A 7,500-nucleotide genomic window follows, 5' to 3' on the forward strand; every position below is an offset into this window, starting at 1 on the left:
TTCGGCGCCGACCTAGGTAGCAACTGACCCCACGGAGTGCCAGTATTTGTTGCCTCTCCAAGTACCATGTATACTACAAAAAATTTGTACTTCAAATATTAGCATCCTTCTCTGTATTAGCTCTTATTCTCACCTGAAAATGGTTGAATGCATCAACCGAAAGCTCGTATTTTGTATAACATTTTCTACAATATAATATGGATCTTGGTATCCTCGTGTTTGACGTCCCTTCTGATTATAAGAAGACTATTCGGAAGATAGAGAAAACTACGAAGTCAATTGATACTGAATCAGCGCTGGTTTTTAACGATTCTTTTTTTTAAAAGAGAACTTACTGCCTATATATTCTAATACATACATACATACATACATATATATATATATATATATATATATATACATATATATGTATTTATGTATGTATGTATGTATGTATGTATGTATGTATGTATGTATATACAAAAAAACACAAAAAACAATACACTGTGGACTGAGCGCTTTCACTTATTAAGATATCTTCAGGGTACATTAACAAAAGAAACCTGAGTATATATACAAAGGTAGGTAGGTGAGGAGAAGGAATTAGAGAAGGCTTGTGGGGAAATCTCCCCATTGCCTACAGATTCTGTTTCCTGGCTGCGGATGTTAGGGCTATCAATCTCTTAGTAATAAAATATGTACCCAGGCTTCTTTTGTTAGTGTACCCTGAAGATGTGTGAATAAAAAAAGCGCTCGATCAACTGTTTATCATTTTCCTTTTGCGGTTTTCCGCATACTTAGAATCACATGTCTGATTTCTCCTGCGCGCATATATATATATATATATATATATATATATATATATATAGATATATATATATATATATATATATATATATATATGTGTGTGTGTGTGTGTGTGTATTCGCTTTCACTTGGTCTTTGGATCACGTGTTGGACTCGTGATCGACAGCTATTTCCCTCCTGGAAGAGAGCTCAGAGCTCGTAGGTCCGATCTATGGGTAATGCTATGACCTTACACACACACACACACACCCAACTTCCCGCCCACGAGAGTCAGAGTAACAACCCGAAGCGCAGCTGTACCGAAATAATTTCGGCCCTGGGCAGGATTCGAACCAAGCACTACGCGCACCACCATGCTAGTACTGTAGTTCATCGTTCTACCAACTGCGCCACCGTGTGTGTACACACACACACACACACACACACACACACACACACACACACACACACACACACACACACAAACACACACACACACACACACACACACACACAAACACACACACACACACACACATACACACACACACACACACACACACACACACACACACACACACACATATATATATATATATATATATATATATATATATATATAATACTGATGACCCACTTTCGGAGAAGAATAAGCGAAGATATAGAGATCTGTATATTTCGATCACTTACTGTGATCCTCTTCGGCAGATATGAGTTACAAAGTACAGAACCATGTGTATTTATAGTAAAGCAGTGAGGTAGCATGAGGGGACGGGGCTCAGGTCAACACGCTCGGCACGCATGCTCGCATCTTGGTGGCTCAGGTCACATGACCGGCGTTGCATGGGCCTTGGTGATTTTTGTCCACCGCTAATGTTGATGGTAACATTTTATTTATGGCAAAAGAAGAAATACAGTCTGGTGACCATTGACCATGGGAAATGTTATAATTTGGGAAATTATTTATTAAGGAGGATTCTACTATTTTTCTTCTGAAACTACATTTGGATTTATAAATTATTTCAGCATCGTCCCAATTTATTCGGTGGTTTTTATTGGCGACGTGCTGAAATACTGCGGAATTTTCCTGTCCGTATTTAACAGAGTTCTTGTGCTCCTTAACCCTGGTATTGAGATCTCGACCCGTCTGTCCCCAATATACATCATTGCAATCTAAACAAGGTAATTTATAAACTCCAGAAGTTGTATTACTCTTGGATCTATGATGTATATTGACAACTTTACTGAACAAATTATTAGGATAATGGAAGATAAAATTTACCTTTTCCTTTGGTAACATGTGAGACAATTCATGGATTGATTTGTTAAAAGGCAATTTTATGCATCTATTATCCCAATGATGATTCATGGCGGAATGGGAATCTGTTTTGTGAAAACTAATTTTGGCCTTGCTAAGAGCTTTTTGTAAAAACCACGGCGGGTATCCTAATTTTGTTAGTTGATTTTTCACTGAATTTAGTTCCAAATCTAAGTATTGGGAGCTACAAATTCTCAAAGCCCGTAGGAATAGGCCTGAAGCTACACTATATTTTATTTTGTCAGGATGGTGGCTAAAGAAATGTAGGTAGCTCCCTGTGTGGGTGGGCTTCCTATAAACTGTGAAGGACAGTGACTCCGCATTTCTTATTATTAAAATATCTAGAAAAGGTAATTTGTGATCTAATTCCCATTCCACCTTGAATTTAATATTGTTCGTTAGGTGATTGAGTTGAAGATGCGAGCATGCGTGCCGGGCGTGTTGACCTGAGCCCCGTCCCCTCATGCTACCTCACTGCTTTACTATAAATACACATTGTTCTGTACTTTGTAACTCATATCTGCCGAAGAGGATCACAGTAAGTGATCGAAATATACAGATCTCTATATCTTCGCTTATTCTTCTCCGAAAGTGGGTCATCAGTATTATTTTACATATGTGCTACGACATATCTTTGTTGATATATATATATATATATATATATATATATATATATATATATATATATATATATATATATATATATTCTCTTGTAAACAAACGAGGTTGAAGGCTAAAGAGGATTCACTGTTGATTATTTTATTACGTGTAGCATCGATACAACGTACAATCTTTTTGTCTTCAAATTTGACGTATCTTAGTAGTTGTCCTATTGTGGCCGACGTTTCGGAACTTCCTGTTTCCATCTTCTGGGTGATCTGATGTGCAGTGTCTGTGGATGTCGTATTTATTCATGGAGTTGGGATCATAAGGCTTCTTGCAGGAAGAGGTCTCCTCTGATTGGTTGCCTAGGACCAATAGGGGAGCCGGGTTACTGGAGGTCTGTGAGACCTCTCCCAGTGCGTGTATGTATGTATGTATGTATGTATGTATGTATATATGTATGTATGTATGTATGTATGTATGTATGTACGTATGTATGTATGTATGTATGTATGTGTTTGTAGGAGGTGGGCGTGGTTGTGTTTGTGGGTGTTGGTGTGTGGGTGATTCACTATGGTCTTGGATCACGTATTGGACTCGTAATTGACAGCTATTTCCTTCCCGGAAGAGAGCTCATATATGACCGATCTATGGGTAATGCTGTGGCCTTATATGCATACACACACACCCAACTCCCCACCCACGAGAGTTGGAGTAACGACCCGTAGCGCAACGATACTAAAATTATTTCAGCCCAGGGCGAGGTTCGAGGCTGTACCGCCGTAGTGGCAGTCGGGAACTTAACCAACTGCGCCATCGAGTGTGTGTGTGTGTGTGTGTGTGTGTGTGTGTGTGTGTGTGTGTGTGTGTGTGTGTGTGTGTGTGTGTGTGTGTGTTTTACCTAGTTGTATTTACCTAGTTGTATTTTAAGGGAAGAGGAGCTACGCTCGTAGTGTCCCGCCTTTGTATCTCGCAGTGTCTAGTTTGCTGTATGTGTGTGTGTGTGTGTGTGTGTGTGTGTGTGTGTGTGTGTGTGTGTGTGTGTGTGTGTGTGTGTGTGTGTGTGTGTGTGTGTGTGTGTGTGTGTATTGAGAAATTCTGATAGGTTGACGTATGTAAGAGTAGGAAACAGGGGTTTTAGTCTGAGTTTTTTTCCTGACTAGTTTTGAAACGAAGGAGATAATTTATTACTGGAACAGAAAGATATTTTCTCGATTTCTGAAAAACAACGCCGCATCGAAACCTCTTAGAATTTGTCAGTCCCACGTAATGTACAAATTTATTTGCCCAAAAGAAGACTATACGCCTCTATCTACCTACGTTGAAAGGACAATTACTACCCTGTCCAGACGGATCACCCTGATACTTTAACAAATAGGACCTAAATTCCACATTTGGTAAATCATTTTAAGCTGTATAGAAATTGTCGCAGAGATGGACCTCCTATGCCTGACTGTATTGGAAGCCATAATTATAAAGAATGTAGTAGTCGGATATATTGTATTAATAAAACTATGTAAATATGTACAAGTATGTATTTCTGTACAGAACCATCTAGCGAGCTTATACTAATGGATTTGTATTCCCGACGCTGTGTGAAGGCAGTATTGTACTACTTGTAGACATGAACACACGTACGCTCGACAATGTGCCATACTTTTGCATAATAATTTAGTGGATTTGTTATACGTTTAATTTACCCATCATTATAGCAAATGGTAGCGGTGGTTAAAAGATTCACTTTATGAGACATTTTAGTTACAATCTAACAATAACTTGCGCACAAGTGAACTATATTGTTTCCCGAGTTTTTCGGCGTATATGTTTTCCTTTTCTTCCTTTACCCATGTTTGCAGCTAGGTTCGTGTAAACTCTGCGGTGAGTGCGATCGTAGATGATTGACTATTGTGGAAGCGCAAATAGTGAAATTGTGGACTACTTAGTATTATTCTGTTTGACATCGACTCAAGCCATTTTGTCTCCGATGTTGAGCCCGCCTCTTCGCCGCTAGCTACCTTAACGTCGTCCCAGTCTACTATCATCAGTGTACCACAAGATTTCTCAACGTATTGCTGCAGTTTTTCCAGCTATACTATTATTGTGCACGTGGATGATGTCAGATGAGTACTGAGTTCCGAGGCCAAGTGGGATTCCATAAGCTGGCGTGTTGTTGTGTTGTCCGCCATATTGTCTGTATGTATATTATGGTCACACTGAGTGGGCGCCGCGAGATGGGAAGCGTGGAAGAGGGAGACCAGACAGAAGGTGGAGAAATGAGATTGAGAAGTTTGCATGATTGACGTGGTAGAGTTGGCGCGGTCGTGTGAATCATGGAATGCTATGAAGGAGGCCTTAGTACAGCAGTGGACTCAGGATGGCTGATTTGATTGATTGATTGATTGATTTATAATACAATTTTTCTATTAGTTTTCGTATTCTATGACGAGGCTAATTTTGCTTAAACAATAGTGACCTTTTTATATAAATTCTCATAATTCCATGCTTTTGTAGATGTTTGTGTGAGCCAGGATCATGTAAGTAGCTGTTGATCGGCCGCTAATGCCTGTGTGAATGAGAGCCATACTGCATTCAGTGATCTCCTGTCCTGCCCTCCAAACGTATTCCATCACGACGCAAATATCCCTCTCTAAGCAGAGGACACCAGCATTTATGTGTGTTTGAGCCTTGGACTGTGCGTATTTTTTTTATACGTGTTGCTCAGAGACGATCAAACCCTACCTGCCCCTATAGCTGTCAGTGATCATCTCAATATGTCTAGTAACAAAGTTTCTTCATTTTTGTATGGTGAAACAGTGGCAGCTTCAGCTATGGCTCCTTCCACTATTACCATATTACACCAGAACCCCTCCGCTGTAAAATTCTCGGGGAAGGATACTCATTATTTAGCATCTGTATTTATTCAACAAAGTGAGGATAGTATCATCAACACTAACGTCATTACAAGGTCTGAAATTTTGTATTTGTTCGACCTCAACTTGTTCCTAACTCACTAGCCTCTGAGATGATGTCAACTTCATGCGTCAACCCCAGAGCCTTAAACTATGATTTCGTCACCTGGCCAAATTTTCTTAAAATGTTTCATGCAAATCTAGTAAGTGATAATTTTCTGTGGTGCCACAGGTTGACTGACGTACTCTCTTCCTCTATGGGCACTGAAAATTTTATGCGTGCTCAGACTAGAGTCAGTACGGTGGCCTCTGAAGCATTAGATTCACTGATACATTCACAATGAACAAAATAATCTATCATATTAGATATACTCCGACTTGTTTTAGAGTACCTATTCTACATTTTTTTCCTCGCTTTATATGAACAAGGGAATGTTTTTCTCTTAGTTATCAGATGGACAAAGCTTTCTGGAAAGTTAAAACAATTGCCTTATCGTGCCTTGCTAGCTCCTGCACTACCTAGTCATTCACAGCAGACTACAGAGGTTCCTACTCCTCCTCCACCACCTCCTTTGTATTTGACAACTACCCAGAACACTCTTTAATCTCCACCTGTATCTATTGTGCTCACTTGCACGTATTGTAACAAAGTAGGTCATTCTAGTGTTTTCTATTTCTTTTGTAAGCATCATGAGCGAAATTCTAAGCAGACACCCGTGCTTAGACGTTTCACTAATTCCTCTTCTAGCATCACGCATGAGTTTTCAAGCATGTCATTTCAGCCTCAATCTAGCTACTGTCATGTCCATGGACAGTGTAGCCATTCTTTTGATCAGTGTTCCAAAATTTTGAAGCTTTGAGCAAAAAATAGTTCAATCCCCAGGTCTACTCAGTCCCATTTTCACAAGTGCCCGTATCAAAATTCTAAAGACTGACTAACAGTAACCACTCCAAGGTCGTCCTTTTATTTGCTGTTGTCTCTTCCCAACTCCATATCTCTCAGTATTATATGGACCAGTTACCTATCTCTATAAGAGTAGACACTGGAGCAACAAGGCATATTCTTCTCTCAAGAATTTGTACAACATACTATTGTTACCTTCTTGTAGTGCTTTGCAAGCTGTATAAGGCCCTCCATTGTCTATTATTGGATCTATTTGCATTCCCTTAATGTTTTCTCCCCATGCTAAAGTGTTTCATGTTAACTTTGTGGTATTTTCTGATTTCATACTTTAGTGTGATTGTCTCTTAGGCTTTGATACTTTAGCAACTCATGCCATAGATATATCTCCTTGGCACCGTATGGTTACTTTCAACAAAAAGGTCATTTCTGCAATGAACGGGGCGGTTTGTATACATAACTCACTTTCTGTGCATGGTCTGACCAGGCAGTCATTCTCCAAGGGTTAAAAACCTTTAGGTCTTTCTGTACTTTTTGTGCAGCTATTGTTGTGGGCGAGCACTATATTGGTCCTAGCGCAGTTTGAGTCCCAGTGCGCATTTTAGATGTTCCAATTGATTCTGACGTCTTATCTCAACCTGACTTTGTTCGTGATAGACATCTTGCATTGGAAGGTACTCTTTCCACTGTTCGTGATGACCATGTTACCACAGCTCTGATAATCAACGTTACCGGTGCTCCCATCACACTTTCTTCTGGTATTCATTTGGGTTCTTTTGATTTTGTTGATGTTGACACTGTCCAGGGTTAAAATCTTTCAGGCCGCCTAGCCAGATGGTTTCTTACTATTAAGGAATTAAATTCAGTCTTTAAGCATATCCCGGACGTGCAAACAATGTTGCTGATGCATTTTCAAGAAATTTACCCATAGCTGCTGTTCCAGTAATTCACAACTTCTCCCTGCGAGGTTTAGCAAAAGGTCAACGTGAGGACTCTGTTTGGTC

Source organism: Oratosquilla oratoria, chromosome 23 (genome assembly GCF_046742065.1).
Source record: "Oratosquilla oratoria isolate Oo_2021 chromosome 23, ASM4674206v1, whole genome shotgun sequence".
Classification (NCBI taxonomy): Eukaryota; Metazoa; Arthropoda; class Malacostraca; order Stomatopoda; family Squillidae; genus Oratosquilla; species Oratosquilla oratoria.